This window comes from Eulemur rufifrons, chromosome 8 (assembly GCF_041146395.1).
Source record: "Eulemur rufifrons isolate Redbay chromosome 8, OSU_ERuf_1, whole genome shotgun sequence".
Taxonomy (NCBI): Eukaryota; Metazoa; Chordata; class Mammalia; order Primates; family Lemuridae; genus Eulemur; species Eulemur rufifrons.
In genome coordinates this window covers 21859524-21875029 of record NC_090990.1, presented here as the reverse complement: position 1 = coordinate 21875029, position 15506 = coordinate 21859524, and the positions used below count along the sequence as shown (strand labels likewise).

General features: G+C 44.3%; 1 protein-coding gene across 1 annotated transcript in view; it reads right to left on the bottom strand.

Moving 5' to 3' along the window:
• Positions 1 to 7445: 7445 nt before the first annotated feature.
• KHDRBS1 (KH RNA binding domain containing, signal transduction associated 1) overlaps positions 7446 to 15506 on the bottom strand; it is a 38949-nt gene continuing 30888 nt past the window's right edge. The window contains exon 11 of the transcript XR_011234556.1: positions 7446 to 8090. The gene's annotated coding sequence lies outside the window, so the exon portion shown is untranslated. The remainder of the gene's footprint in view (positions 8091 to 15506) is intronic.

Genomic DNA, 15506 nt, shown 5'->3' with positions numbered 1-15506 from the left:
AGGAAGGGCAACCCACCTCCTCATCTTCCCGTGCGTGCCTTCTCCTAGCATCTCTTCAGGCCCAGGCGGGGGCGGAGGGGCAGCAGAACCGCCCCTGCCCCGCCCGAGATGGACTGTATCCACGAGTGGCCCATAGCACCTCAAACTTAACGTATCTCAAATTGGGCTTTCATCTTTCTCTTCGGCCTCATTGCGCTTTGGTCCACCCCAGTCAAAACCTAGGAGTCACTTTCCCCTTCCCTCGGCCCCTACATCCAATCTTTGCCCTAGTCTTGCTGACCCTGAGTCCTAGATATTTCTCACATTTGACCTTACTCTCTGTTCTCATTGCAGCCGCCTTGGTTCAAATCCTGACTCTGCCATTTCCGAGCCTTGAAATCTTCCCTTTTTGTTTTCTGTTCTTGTTGTCTGTTTGGAGATCTCACTCTGTCACACAGGCTGCAGTGCAGTGGCACGAAGCTGAGACTACAGGCATGCACCACCACACCTGGCTAATGTTTTCTTATTTTTTGTAGAGACAGGGTCTTGCTATGTTGCCCAGGCTGGTCTTGAACTCCTGGCCTCAAGCGGTCTTCCAGCCTCGGCCTCCCAAAGTGCTGGGATTACAGGTGTGAGCCATGGTGCCTGGCCTCGTTTCTCACTCTTTTTGATGAGGCTGGTAATAGTCACCTTATAGATCTTGGTGAGGATTAAAGGAGATAATGCATGTAGAACAAAGTCTGTTTTAATCAACATTAGCCATCATTATGTTTGGCAAACACTTAACACAGAGGAAACATTCAATAAATGAGCTACTACTACTAATTGTTATCATTTCTTCCCTCACAAGACTTATAAGCAGTCTTAATCACTTGGTACCTCCATTGCCTAGCACAATGCTTGGCACATAATGGATATCAATATTCAATTAATTGAATGAATTAGATATTTAATTAATAGATATTCACAGAGCTTACTGTTAAGTGGGAGGAGGTAGACACAAACAAAATTATCAATAGTAAATTCTGTTGTATGTTAGAAGGATGTGGAAGTGATGGTGTGGAAGAAAAACAGGAGAGAGGGATGGAGGGTTGCAATATTACACATGGCAGGCAGAGTAGGCTTCACTGAGGTGACTTGAGTAAACACATGAAAGAAATGAACAAGTCAGTCATGCAGACACCTGGAGAAAGGGGTCATTCCAGGCAGAGGGAACAGTCAATGCAAGGGCCCTCAGGCATCAGGGCGCCTGCTATATTTGAGAAATAACAAGGAGGCAAAGTGTGGCTTAGGTGGAGTAGGCATGACAGTAGGACCTGAGAAAGGATAGATCGCATAGGGCTGTATGGTTTTTACTTTGAATGAAATGCAGAGCTATTGAAGGGTTTGAACTTCCAATTTAAAAGAACCACTCTGGCTGCTCAGTGAGAACGGACTGCAGGGGCACAGGGTGGAAGCAGGGAGGTCAGAGAGAAGGCCATGGCAATGATCTTAGCAAGAGATGGTGATGATTTGTATTAGGTTGGATTCTGGAGTTGAAGGTGAAGTCAACAAGATTTGTTGACAGATTGGATAGGAGTGTGAAAGAGAGGAGTTAAGGATGACTCCAAGGTGTTTGGCCTGGACAAATGGAAATATGGAGTCCAATTCAAATGTTTGTTAAATTATGACAGATTTTACACCAAGTCAGCCCTTCCCTTCAGGGGGAAAAGAGGCATAGTAAGAACGACTTTCCCTCACTCACCAAAGAGAGTAGAGAAACCAGGACTGAGATTTCTTTTTTCTAGTTAGAGAAATTCTGCTATAAGAGATAATTCTGGCTTCTTCAGAAGTGAATTTGAAATGTATCTTAATTTCTTATTTTTATTTATTGTAGAGACAGGGTCTCACTATGTTGCCCAGGCTGGTCTTGAACTCCTAGCCTCAAGTGATTCTTCTGCCTTGGCCTCCCGAAGTACTGGGATTACAGGTATGAGCCACCACGCCCTGCCAATTTTCTGAACCTCCAAAGTCTAACACTACCTAGCACATAATAGGCGTTCAGTATGTATTAGTTCAGTTGAATTGAGGAAGCAGCAAACTGGCTCTTGAGACCAAGGATGATTTGAAGGGAAGCTAAATGGCTTCAGGAATATTCTGTGAAAGACTGAGGCTGGGCCTTTCCTGAGAACACACTTTAACTTGGGTTATCACGCATTTCTTAGCAATTACCATATCCTGGGCACTGAGGATACAGAGGTGAATGAGTGGGTAATGGGGAAGACAGAAAAAAGAATCAATAAATTTTGGCACAACGTGATAACAGCAGTTATGTACCAAGTTCAGAAGTAGTCACCAGTGACTGACAAGGGAGGGAGTCAAGAGCTTTCTGAGAGATGAATAGGAGTTTGCCTGTTGTAATCCTCTTGGGAGAAAGCAATAGCTTAAGCCTGGTAACTGCCTATGGGGTTGGTAGTAGGGGAATGTTTTGCTGTGCATCTGTTACATGGAAGGTGCTGGACTTTGAACATGGTAAATACTCAGGAAATGTTTACTGAATTTGAGTGCATGCATACAAGCTAGTATAAGAAGGTAAGGCTATTTGTATGGACTGACATGCATGTGACCCCTGTGGCTTCAGCCCACCTTGTACCAGTCCACTATTGATTTTTTTTTTTTTTTTGTGGCAGCCCAAGATGAAAAATTTTGCCTGCTCAGCATTCATTCCTCCTCCTCCTGGTAAGAACACCAATTTTTCCCTTGGGTAACAACTACCTTCCTCTCACCTTCAGCCCTTGTGGTTTGGTGGGGCTGCCTTACCTTCCAGTTCTAATGTGGGCAGATGGCTTGGCAAATCAAAGCATTCCAGTACCCCTGCCACCTCAGCCTAGGGACTGGTTAGGGTTGGAGGGAGGGTGTGTTACTGACCCAAATCAGGCCAAATAAGATGCAATCCTAGAATCTTTGCTAGAACTATTAGGAAAGAAACTTTTATTCCCCTCTGGGAATAGGTTATAAACTTGGGAGCTCTAGGTGGCCATCTTGCCACCTTTTGGGGAGACCTTAGCTGACAATGAAGGAAACACAGAAGTCAAGAAATCAGGAGAAACTTTTAAACATTTTTTTAACTGTTAAGAGACAGGGTCTCAGTTGCCCCGGGTGGAGTGGTACAGTGGCACAATCGTAATTCCCTGCAACTTCAACTCCTAGGCTCAAGTGATCCTCCCTCCCTCCATGGCCTCCTGAGTAGCTGGGATTACAGCTGCAAGCCACTAAGCCCAGCAGAAGACACTTTCTTGATAGCATTAATTGAACCCCTGGATCTAACCATACCTGAAGCTTTTATGGATTTATTACAAAAAGTCAGTTTATGTTTGCTGTTTTACAATTGCAACTGAAATAATCTAGAATATACACTTCTAGTCCACTACCTACAAGCATCTAAGGTTTTGGTCCTTTAACATCTGCCTCCTATAGAGTCCCAGGAGAAAATAGTAAGATGGCTAGATTCTTGTCTTCTAGACTTGTGGCCACACATCTCAGCTGTTTTGTAACCTTGAAGCCCTCACTTCCCCTCTCTGAGCCTTCGTTTCCTGATTAATTTGCTCTCTATTGGCTCCTCCAGGAGTCTGAGTTTTTGAGGAAATGTCACTGGCCCTAGGCCAATCCTGTCATTGGGTGTCAAGAGTTGGGATCTTTTCCTTGGTCATGTTATTCTGGGACCAAGGCCCAAAACTGGCAAATCTGTTCTTTAAATCAGCGGTTTTCAACCCAGATTGTGCAGCCCTCTGGTGGTACAAAGAGGTGCTGAAAGCACAGGATAAAACAATGCAGCTTTCTTGCGTGTCAGTTTTATTCACCGGAAATGTAAGACAGTATTTTCAATATTAAAATGTAGTTATTAAGAACACCTTCCCTAGAGCCAGACTTCCTAGCTCCACCACTTACTGGCTGATGAGTTAGGAAGTTACTCAACCTCTGTGTCTCCGTTTCCTCAGTGTAAAGTGAAGGTAATATTAGTATCTGCTGTATGGGGTTGTGGGGAGGTTCAAGTTAGTCTGTGTACAGTAGTTAGAACAGTGCCTGGTGTTAAGTTCTATTGAAGTATTAGCTATTATTACTAAAATATGAATATATTATGAAGTACAAACTAATGAACATTTAAGATTGAAGGCTTTGGAAAAAAATGTCACCTGCAGCTCTGTCCCAGTCCCTCAGGGATTTGTTCCCACTTTCTCATGCCAGCAGGAATACTTACATCTGATTTTCACTGTGACGGTCTACAAGAGAATCCACGTCTTCATGTTCTTCCAATTTCCTGGGCCAGTCTCACTCCATCTATACATTAATGTCCCCACACAACCTTCCGCTTGTCAGGGCCACCGCCCCCCACCTGTTCTCATCCAGACTTCTGCCTTCCCATGTCTTATATTTAATTATTATAAAGATACTATATGCAAACTATAGAAAACCTAGAAAATACTGTATTTCTGTAGTCTTTAAAAAAATACAATTTTGACAGGTAATGTACTTGGGGGTAAGGTGGGGGGAGTAATGAAGATGGAGGGAACAGCATGAGCAAAGGTCCAGTAGTAGACTACCTTCCAGAAGAGCGAGTTCATTTTGGCTTGAAAGTAAATGAAGATGAGGTTGGAAAAATAGGCTCAGTTCAGATCACTTGATAATCCTGAATGCTACACATAGTAAAGAATTTGGACTCAATTTCAAGTGTGAGCCCATTTTATCTGTAAAATTAGGATAATTCCTTGTCATTTGTGAGGATTAGTGATGGAGAGAAGCAAACAGCTGGGAGGAATATCCTGTATGAGAAATGGAGTGGCTTTTATTATGAGTTGGAGACACACTCTTTTCCTTGGTGTAAACTATCCCACCCCTGAGGGTGGCCTGAATATCAGTCTTACATTGGATTATCTTATTCCCCTGCAATGCACATTTTAACCACCAGAAGGAGCCCGATACAAAGGAATCAGAACTCCCAGCACAACAGGGAGATTGAGCTAGACATAGCCGGGCAGATGTGGAATCCTGGACCCAATCCAGGGCTTTTCAATGGTACGGTAGGGCACAGATCCACGTGCCCCCTCTATGGCCCTTTTCCTTCTTACACCCATCCCAAGGGGAGGAGGGGGGGCATGCCACCACAAAGCGTAAAAGCTAGCTAGCTGTAAGGTCTGTAGAACCAGGGTGGAATGGATAGAGGATGAGGGCCAGATCTAGTCTGGGAGCCTGGATTTCTGTATCTAAGGCAAAAAAGACAAAATTTCATTAACTCTGGTCATAAGCCAATAGGCCCAACTCCTTCGCATACACACCAGGTCACCTAGCTAGACCTGGGAACCTTAGAAAAAGGAGCTGGGGCCGCAGCATGAGGAAGGGGGCAGGAGGAAGAAGGGGAGAGAGTGCCTTATCTGATAATCATTTTTAGGGTGGCATCCACATGGCCATTAGGACCTCAGCCGTTAAGTCTGTCAAAAGGTGTAATGGGGCCTAGCTGCTATAGTCATGACTTACTAGCCTAGTGTTGCACAGGACTTTTACAAAACCTGCTTTAACTTCTTTGTATTCTGCACTTGCCTGCACTGAGTTAGGCAGGGATTTTTCTGTTACAGATGCTAAACTGAAGGCCCAGAGATATTTAACAATTTACCTAAGACTGAAGAGCACCTAAGAGCAGAAATGGGTCTGTAAGCAGTGAGTGGCTCTGAGGGGCCCAGGAAAGGGATGGCAGGCAGAGCAAGAGCCATCAGAGCTGCAAGCATTGGCTCTTGACCAGGCTCATACCCGCCTGTCCAGGGCCAGCCCCGCCTCTACACTCCGACCCCAGTCCCCTGAAAGCCCATCACCCTAGCAACAGCTAGAAAGGCCCAGCTAAAATATTTATGGCTCAAAACAGTCCCAAGGCTTAGGAGGGGGCTATAGGGAATGGCTGATGTGTCATCCCTTCTCAGCTTGCAAGGGAGGTGACTGACATGCAGGGCAGCTGGGCCAAGCCCACTAGGTCAGGACTCTCAAACGAAGGTCCCCAGGGACATAAGTGGTAACTGGAGGAGGGTGGAGGCTGTGTGTGACAGACGTGACAGGTGACAGGACTGGATAAGACCTATAGGCCTGAAATAAAGGAGGAAGGAAACTTAAGTGTTGAGAAGTTATTTTGTCTAGACCCCGTGCTAGGCATTTCAACACATTTCATTTGCTTCTCAAATTCCATTCAGTGGGTAGGGATTTTTATCCTACTTTGGTGGAGTAAACAGGCCCTGAAAGTACACAAGTGATGAGATGGGATTTAAATCCAGATCTGTTTGGCTTCAGGCCTGTGAGCTTTCCTATAAAATTCCACAGTTCCCAAGTAGATATCCTGCACCTGGGCATTGAGGCTATGGTTGCCAAGGAACCTAACGCGGGCTCTTCAGTGACCCAGCTTCTGTGCCTTCATTTATCTCTTTATCTGTGACCAGGATGACCTTGTCTGGTGAACGGAAGCAGGTCCTCAAATGCTAAAGGACTCAGGCCACAAAGTGAAGCCTAGGAGACCAAGAAGCCAAGGAAAGTTCAGTCTCAGTGGCCAGGCCTGGACTGAGAGCCTCCAATGCAAACAGGATGACAAACTCATCTAGGTTTGCATGTGACTTTCCCAGTTTTAGCACTCAAAATCCTGCATCCCAGGAACTCTCTCAGGCTTGGGTAAACCGGCATGGTTTTTCACCCTAGACAAACCCCTCTTACAACACTGTTTTTCGAAGCACTTGTGGCTGTAAGAGGTACAAACAGGTCAAAAGTATGGACTATGAAGTCTGATAGCATGTTTCTAACCTTACACAAGTTTCTTATCCTTCTTGAGCCTCAGTTTCCTCATCTGTAAAATCAGTATAATGGATTGAAGGATTACGTCAAACAGTGCATATAAATGCCTGACACAGTACTTGGTACAAACTAAGAAACAATAAACTACTAGCTATTATTTATAGTAATCAACAATCAAGACAAAAACAGGCTCAGAGGTTAAACAGCTTGCCCAATGTAAATCAACTGATTTTAATGTCCCTTTCTGTTGTACCTCTGTTCCTACCAAGAATAAATCCAGGCTCATCAGAGCACCCCAGGCACAGTTCAAATGCAGATAGACTCTCATCTCTCCCTAAACTCAGCCCTTCTTCCCCTTGTTCTTTTGTTAGGAAAAATAACTAGAAGGCATTAGGGAATAGTACAGTATTACAGGTTCCTAAACTCTTAGAAAGCTTAGTATAAATCAGCCTAAGAATAGGCCACAGGAAACCAGAAGCCTACCAAAGGCCGACTTTCCAATTCTTCAAGAGAAAATGCTGGAACAAATGTTAGAACATGGCCCAGTATGGCTGGAAAGAAAGTGGGAGCTATACAGGCAGGCTTTGGCTCTTCCCCACAGCTGACAGAAGCTACCAGAGTGGGACCATTCATCACTTGAACAAACCTTTATTGAGCTCCTCAGAGGCATATACTTGGGGAAGGAATATAGTACAAAGCTGAAGTAGGAGAAGCCCTATCCTTCAAGAGCTTTTTGGACAAGGTAAGTAATCAACAATGAAGAGAAAAACAGGCTCAGAGGTTAAATAACTTGCCCAAAGTAACTGAACCTTCTCACTTGGCTTTCCTCAGACCTTTACATGGGGGATGACTGACCACCCTCTCTCTGGGAGCCCTCTCAAAGTGTCCAAGGGCTCCTAGGCTGATACCTATGACACAGGTGTGGAGGCGGGGATAGGAGGTGGTGGTAGGGTGTTCCAGCTAGTTCTGTGGGAGGATAAGGGGAAGCTGGCAGACTGGGAATGGGACAATTTATACTGATCTAAGAGGCCATGCTAGGGATATTGTTCGTCCCCTTCAACTCTTTAAAGTCTTGAGTAGGTTTAAACTGATAGCATCATGGTCCCTACAGCCCTGATGACTTCATTCTGGGCCTAACAACTCTTAAGGGATCCTAGCTGGCTTTCTGTGGGATAATCACAAAGATCAGGGGGTAGAGTGAAACAAAACTGTTGATCTCCTCTCCTGGGTTTCTCTGTGCTCAGCAAATGCCAGCAGGCCAGACTTTACAGTAGCAGGTAGCTCTCCCGGTTTCCGGAGTCCTCTGATGGCTGCAAAGACACAAAGTAGAAAATTTAGAAACATGAAGCTGTTATATCAGTGGGCTTCCCAGCCCCGATTTGGCCAAGCTGCCTCCCTTACAGTCTCCCCATCCCACAGCACAACTCCAGTTGTTTTGGTCAGTACACAGGTCTCTAGGTACACAGATGGGTAGAAACCGGAAGGCCACAGTCCATGAGCTCTCTTTTTGCTGTCAGTCAAGTAATGAAAATAAGAGTTTCACATCCCATGCCTGAGCTGAGTGATCCAGGGAAGAATCAACCAATCCTTGGGGGGTGGGAGCTTAGCTATACAAGCTTTGGGGCCTCCAGCTATACAGAGGGGAAAAGGCTTTCTGCTCTCCCAGAGATTGGAAAAGATCAACAAAGAGCTCTCTGGAAGAAAAGAAATGGGGAAATAGGCATCTTCTCAAAAACTCGATTCTAGGCTCAGGGGCCATCTCTTCTGGCCTTATGAGGGGTTTCTTTTTTCTTTTTGAGACAGAGTCTTGCTGTGTTGCCCAGGCTAGAGTCCATGGCATCGGCCTAACTCACAGCAACCTCAAACTCCTGGGATCAAGCAATCCTGCCTCAGCCTCCTGAGTAGCTGGGACTACAGGCGTTCGCCACCATGCTTAGCTAATTTTTTTTTGTTTCTATTTTTGGTTGCTGGGCTAATTTTTTCTATTTTTAGTAGAGATGGGATCTCGCTCTTGCTCAGGCTGGTCTTGAACTCCTGACCCCAAGTGATCCTCCTGCCTCGGCCTCCCAGAGTGCTAGAACTACGGGTGTGAGTCACCGCACCCACCTGTTATGAGGGGCTTCATCCCAGCCCCAAATACTCAGGGTTGCCCACAGGAGAGACACAGCCAAAGCCTGGAGCACAGGGCAGGGGCCTGACCTCATGCTGGGTCTGCAGCAGGGCTTCCCATCTTTTAAATGGCACCACCACCCTCCAAGTTGTTCTGGCTAGAAACCTGGAACCTTAGTACACATCCCTCTTCTCCCACATCTAATCAATCACCGAATTATATTCATTCTATCTCCTAGAAGTTCTTGAATATTACTACAATGCAATTCTCCAACCTCCCCCACTTCAGTCAACAGTCTTCAGTGATGCTCTCAGAGTAAGGTCCAGATTCCTACCTCACCATGAACCTGCCTGCTTCAGTCCTACCTCCTCTTCCTAGAATGTGCTTCATGTCCTTTCCCTTAACAGCCTAGCTCAGTCTTCCTTTAGATGTTAGCTTAGACATCATTTCCTCAAAGAAAACCCTAGAGTTAGGTTGTATGACCGCAGAGCACCTTGTTCTGCTTTTATAGAATTTAACATAATTGAAATTATTTGTTATTTATGAGGTTATCTGTTTTGTGTCTGTTTCCCTAGATATACTGTAAGCACATGAAGTCAGGGGAACATTTTATCTTGTTCACACACCACTGACTCTCCAGTGACTAGCACACAGCAGGCATAATCTGCAATACTGAATATATAAAAAAAAAGAATGAAAGGGGACATTTGTACTGATTTCTGGAGAGCAGCTTGTAAAGAATCGTATCAAAGTACGATGTATTTCTCTTTCTCAAAGGTAGAGGTTTGCTACATTCCAACCCCAGAGAGCCTGAGAAAAAGGGTAGTACCCATCTTATACCTAAACCCAGCCCATGTATAGAAACCATAAAGGCTGCTAGAGTCAGAAGACCCCAGAGAGGAACTAGCCCTGTATCTGAACCCAAACTCTTCTATCTTACATACTCACATACACTATGGTGCCTAGAAGAATGAGACTGGCTACCCTGAGATGGGCCAAGGTAGACTCCAGAGGTTGAGAAGGGAACAGCCAATGCAGGCATCTTGATGCAGTATTAAGATCAGAATAGCACCCACATTTCTAGCAATGTGCCCTATTTAGCTAATTAATCTGGGCTTATAGACTGGCTGTGCCTCACTCTGCCCCAAAATACCTCAAATGATCTGGTTTTTTTCAGAAGTCCCACGACCTCCCCAGGTTTTCCCTGGAAGTGACAAGGCCTCCTTGAAGCAAGACACTCGTACCCTAGGTCTAGGTGGGGGAAGCATGGGGCTAGCTTGTATACCTGTCTGAAAACTCCAACCTGCCCATTCCCTGACTGAGATGCAGCCAAAGACAATCACCACCGCATAGGTGAGGAATGGGAAATACACTCAGTGCTCAGAGACTGCTGCATCTAGAGTCAAGTGATGCCAAGAAGCTAAACCTCAGCAACATGGCTATGAAATTCAAGTCCCTTCCAGATACAAGTCTCCTCATTTTAGAAAAGACAGCTGTAGTTGACAGAACACTAAATGAGAACACATTCTCAGCCTCAGAGCCAGAACAGACAACACATTAGAAGACCTCCAGCCCTGGGGTTGGAAAATTGATTCTAGAGGTCAGTGAACGTTGTGCTTCCCATTATCATCCCTGCTCCAAGAAGGGTTGAGTTTCCTGCTTGAATGCAGCCTCCTTGGGAGCCCAGGGCAGCAATCAGACGACAACAGGACTAAGGTGCAGTGCCCACCATAGCCTTTGCTCCTAAGAGGCCTAGAAAGGCCACACCCATTTTGCAGGCCAGGAAACAAAAGAACGGGTAGTCCGGCAGTATAGGGCACTTCCTCGCCTCCCCCCAGCAGCTGCTGTCTCAGGCAGCTGTTTCCACCCTGTCTGCTTAATGCTATTAAATATTCATCAGATGCTTGCTAGCTTTAAACATGCAATGACTATTAATCTGGAGAGCAGGAGGTACGTGTGGCTCCGGAGAGAGAGGAGGGGAAGGCTCATGAGGATCCAAGACTTTTAACTTCACAATTTGGAACCAAGCCAGGGATACCAATCCTTATACCAAAGCTAGGAAATACTTTTGGTGTAAGCTGATCTTGTGGCCACTCAAGGTGCAGAGGAGATAACAGGAGGCAGCCAAGTAGGAACAGAAAGACTTGGATTTAAACTCAAGTTCTTGACTCTGCTGTCATCCTAACCTCTACACATCAGTTTCTCACTCTGTATACCAGGGATAATCCTTGCTTCAGAGTCATTTGAGGGAATTAAATGGGATGCTATGTATCAGGGGTTCCCAATCTACAGTGAGTTGTATAATTATTTCATTATATATTACAATGTAATAATAATAGAAATAAAGTGCACAATAAATGTAATGTGCCTGAAGCATCCCGAAACCACAGCCCCCATCCCTGGTCCATGGAAAAATTGTCTTCCATGAAAATGGTGCCAAAAAGCTTGGGGACTGCTGCTGTATATGATACTCCCACAGCACAGAGTTAGAACACAATTAAGAGCTTAAAATGGAGGCAGGGATCTCATCCATTCAGTGGTGAAGCAAGGCCTTGCTTAAGAGCAAAGTTTCTATCAGTGGAGACTCAGAGTTTTGGTTTCCAATTAGTAGGGTGGGTGAAAGGAATAGAATATGAGGAGATTCTCTTAACATATGGCAAAGTCTTAACATTCCATCATCAAATAGCCCAAATACCTGACAGGAGAGAGGATTCTTCTTTCTGAAAGCAAAAGGTCTTGAGGCAAGAAGACAAGGTAAGGGGACACAACCCCCTTCGCCCTCCCACAAAGGAGCAGTGCCACTTTCCCAAAGGCTTTCCTCAACTGCTTCCCTTATGTTCCCTCCCTCGGTGGCACAATGGTAAACAGGTATGGTTCAAGTCACCCTCATGTTTAAGGCCTTAAATAGTTCCCTAAACTTTACAATAAAGTGCAAATTCTTTGCCTAATATTTAGCTTTCCAAAATTAACACTAACCTACTCTTCCCACCTCTATTTATAGCTAATATCTGAGTGCCTAATACATGTCACATTGAATGTTTTATACGCATAAGCTCACTCAATCTTCACAACCATGTTGTGACGTAAATGATATTATGCCCATTTCACAGATGATGAAACTCGGACTTGAAGAGGGTAACTCACTTAAGGTTCCAAAGCTAGTTAGACTAACCTTTGAGGAGGCAAAATTTGAAATTAGCATGTTTAAAGCCATAATAAAGTCTCTTGCTATGCTATCTATTTGTCTGCCTGTCAAATTCTTAGTTATCCTTTAAGATTTGACTTAAATGTCATCCTGTTTCTCTGGTGTCTCCTAAGCCTTTCTCAGACAATTCCTCCAGGCTGCCTGGTATTCAATTCAGCAAGAGAATATGATTACACACTACTCAATTTAAGACTTACTCTTTCCCCTTAGACTGAGTTTCTTGAGGGCAGGGACTATAAATTGATGTAGCCCTCTGACCCAACATAGCCAGCAAAAGGGCCTAAGTGGACTCAGCAAATCTTCTTCTTCATCGTAACAATGTTCTTGCAGGGGACGCCTCCTTCCGAGACACAGAATGACTGTACAGGATTCCCTGGGATGGTTTTGGCTGAAAGGTAAAAATCCTTCTGAATTCCAGTATATAGCTGAGATTTATCACAGACTCTAAAATCAGAGTTTGAATCCCAGCTCTGCTGCTTATTAACAGCTGTGTGGCCTTGGATAAGTTATCTAAACTTCCCTGGGTCTCAATTTCATCATGTGTAAAAATGGGATAATAATAATATCTACTTTACTGGTGGAGAAAATAGCGTATGGCAGAGTAAATATTCAATACATGTTTGTGTTGACAAAATGAGGCAGTAACTAAGATATTTTTTTCAGGATGCATCTTACATTTGATTTGAAAAGAAACCACTGTGTCAGTTTAATTAGCAGCATTTTTTTTCTTTTCAATACTTAATGATACATCTTACACTGGGCTCTTACAGTCAATGAAATACGGCATCATCTTACAGAAGCAGCATGCTTTCAGCATAGCAAATGGACTTTGGTGTACACTGTTGATACGCACCTCCCCCTACTTGCCATGCAAGCAGAGTAAATTAAATTACTTCAATTCTCCTTGTATCAGTTGCCTCATTTATAAAAATACGGAACACACAGTAGGCATTCAAAGTGATTTCTTTCACCCCTTAATCAGGCAAAGCTGCCTATTTTCCCTGTCTCACTTTTCGCCTTCTTTTAAGTGCAAAGTCAATGAACGGGGTGGACTGAGACATAATAAAATGAAGGGAAAAAATTAAAATGCCTACTTAGTAGTAGCACTGCCAGCAACGGCAGCCTCTGTAGGCTCCCACAAAGCACAAGAACATATCAAGAGAAACAAGAGCCCATGTGCTGCCTAATGCATTCTAACCGAGAAATGATCTTGGGGCAAAGCCTTGGCGGACACAGCTTTAAGGTTAGAGGCCAGGGAGGCAGTACTTAAGTTTTAAAAACCCAAGCAAAACAGCCACCACTATCTCTATTCCTCTTGTTCACTTGGTTCAGGGAGCATTCTGCATATATGCAGACAAGAAGCCTTCTGTGACTGGCAGGCTGCTGTTCCTAAAACAAAAAACAGCCTAAGTCTGTTTCATCCTTGGTGCCCAGAAAGCCCTTCCAGCTGCTGATGTTATCTCTAACTTCACTCTTAGCCTGGAGCAAGGTGTGGGATTTGGTGGGAGAGAGAGCAAAAGCTGACAAAGCCTAAGGCCATATACCTAGGTAAGGGAGGCTGAGAGATTTTCTCAGCAGTAACTGCCATTGCCAAGAGTCCCCGGGAGGCTCCCTGGAAACTGTGGGAGGGGGAAAGAAGGATAGAAGAGGTTGATGATAGGAGATGGGCATGCTGGAGCTCAGCCCCTGAGCCTCTGGTGAACTACATATGGCCAGGCATGGCAGGTAGGATACCTCATTCCAGCTTCAGCAGCCTGCAGTATAATACATATGATAAAGACACACTTTGTCACCCATGTCTGGGTTCAAATCTCAGCACCACCATTTATAAGTTCTCAGTGATGCCAAAATAAGCTATTACTTATTATTGAACAGCTACTATATGCTAGAAATTGTATTAAGCACTTTAAATAATACCAACTTCAAAAGGCAGTAGACCTATATACATCTAGGGTCAATTTTTGACCAGGGCGCCAAGATCAATGGGAAAAGAACAGTCTCTTCAACAAATGGTGTTGGGACAACTGGATATCCATTCGTAAAGAATGAAAAAAAAACTTTTTTTTTTGAGATAGGGTCTCACTCTGTCGCCTGGGCTAGAGTGCAGTGCTGTCATCAGAGCTCACTGCAACCTCAAACACCTAGACTCAAGCAATCCTCCGACCTCAGCTGTCTGAGTACATGAGACTACAGGTGCATGCCCAGCTAATTTTTCTATTTTTTTGTAGAGATAAGGTCTTGCTATGTTGCTCAAGCTGGTCTTGAACTTCAACTCCTGGCCTCAAGTGATCCTCCTGCCTCGGCCTACCAAAGTGCTAGGACTACAGGCATGAGCTCATGTGTCTTGCCTGAAGAATGAATTTGAGACTGGGAGTGGTGGCTCACGCCAGTAATCCTAGCACTCTGGAAGGCTGAGGTGGCAGGATTGCTTGAGCTCAGGAGTTTGAGACCTGCCGGAGCAAGAGACCCTGTCTCTACCAAAAATATAAAAATTAGTTGTGGTGTGTGCCTGTGGTCCCAGCTACTTGGGAAGCTGAAGCAAAAAGATTGCTTGAGCCCAGGAGTTTTGAAGTTGCAGTGAGCTAAGATGATGCCACTGCACTTTACCCAGGGAAACAGAGCGAGATTGTCTCAAAAAAAAAAAAAAAAAGAATTTGAAGAACTACTTCACATCACATACAAAAGCTAACATAAAATGAATCACAGACCTAAATGTAAGACTTGAAACCAAAAAACTCTTCGAAGGAAACATAGGTGCAAATCTCACTGAGCTTGAGTGAGACAATGGCTTCTTATCTATGACAATAAAAGCACAATCAACAAAAAAAGCAACGGATAAACTGCACTTCATCAAAATGAAAAACTTTTGTGCTTCAAATAAAGTAAAATGGCAGCCCCCTCAATAGGAGAAAATATTTGCAAATCATATATCCCATAAGGGTCTATCATCCAGAACATATAAAGAACTTATAACTCAATAAAAAGATAAATAATCCATGGCCAGGCGCAGTGGCTCACGCCTGTAATCCTAGCACTCTGGGAGGCCGAGGTGGGCAGATTGTTTGAGTTCAGGAGTTCGAGACCAGCCTGAGCAAGAGCGAGACCCCGTCTCTACTAAAAATACAAAATTATATGGACAACTAAAAATATATATATATATATATATATATAAAAAAATTAGCCGGGCATGGTGGCACATGCCTGTAGTCCCAGCTACTCGGGAGGCTGAGGCAGGAGGATTGCTCGAGCCCAGGAGTTTGAGGTTGCTGTGAGCTAGGCTGACACCATGGCGCTCTAGCCTGGGCAACAGAGTGAGATTCTATCTAAAAAAAACAAACAAACAAACAAAAAAACCCCACAAAAAACAAACAAACCAAACCAACCAGAAAGATAAATAATCCAATTTAAAAG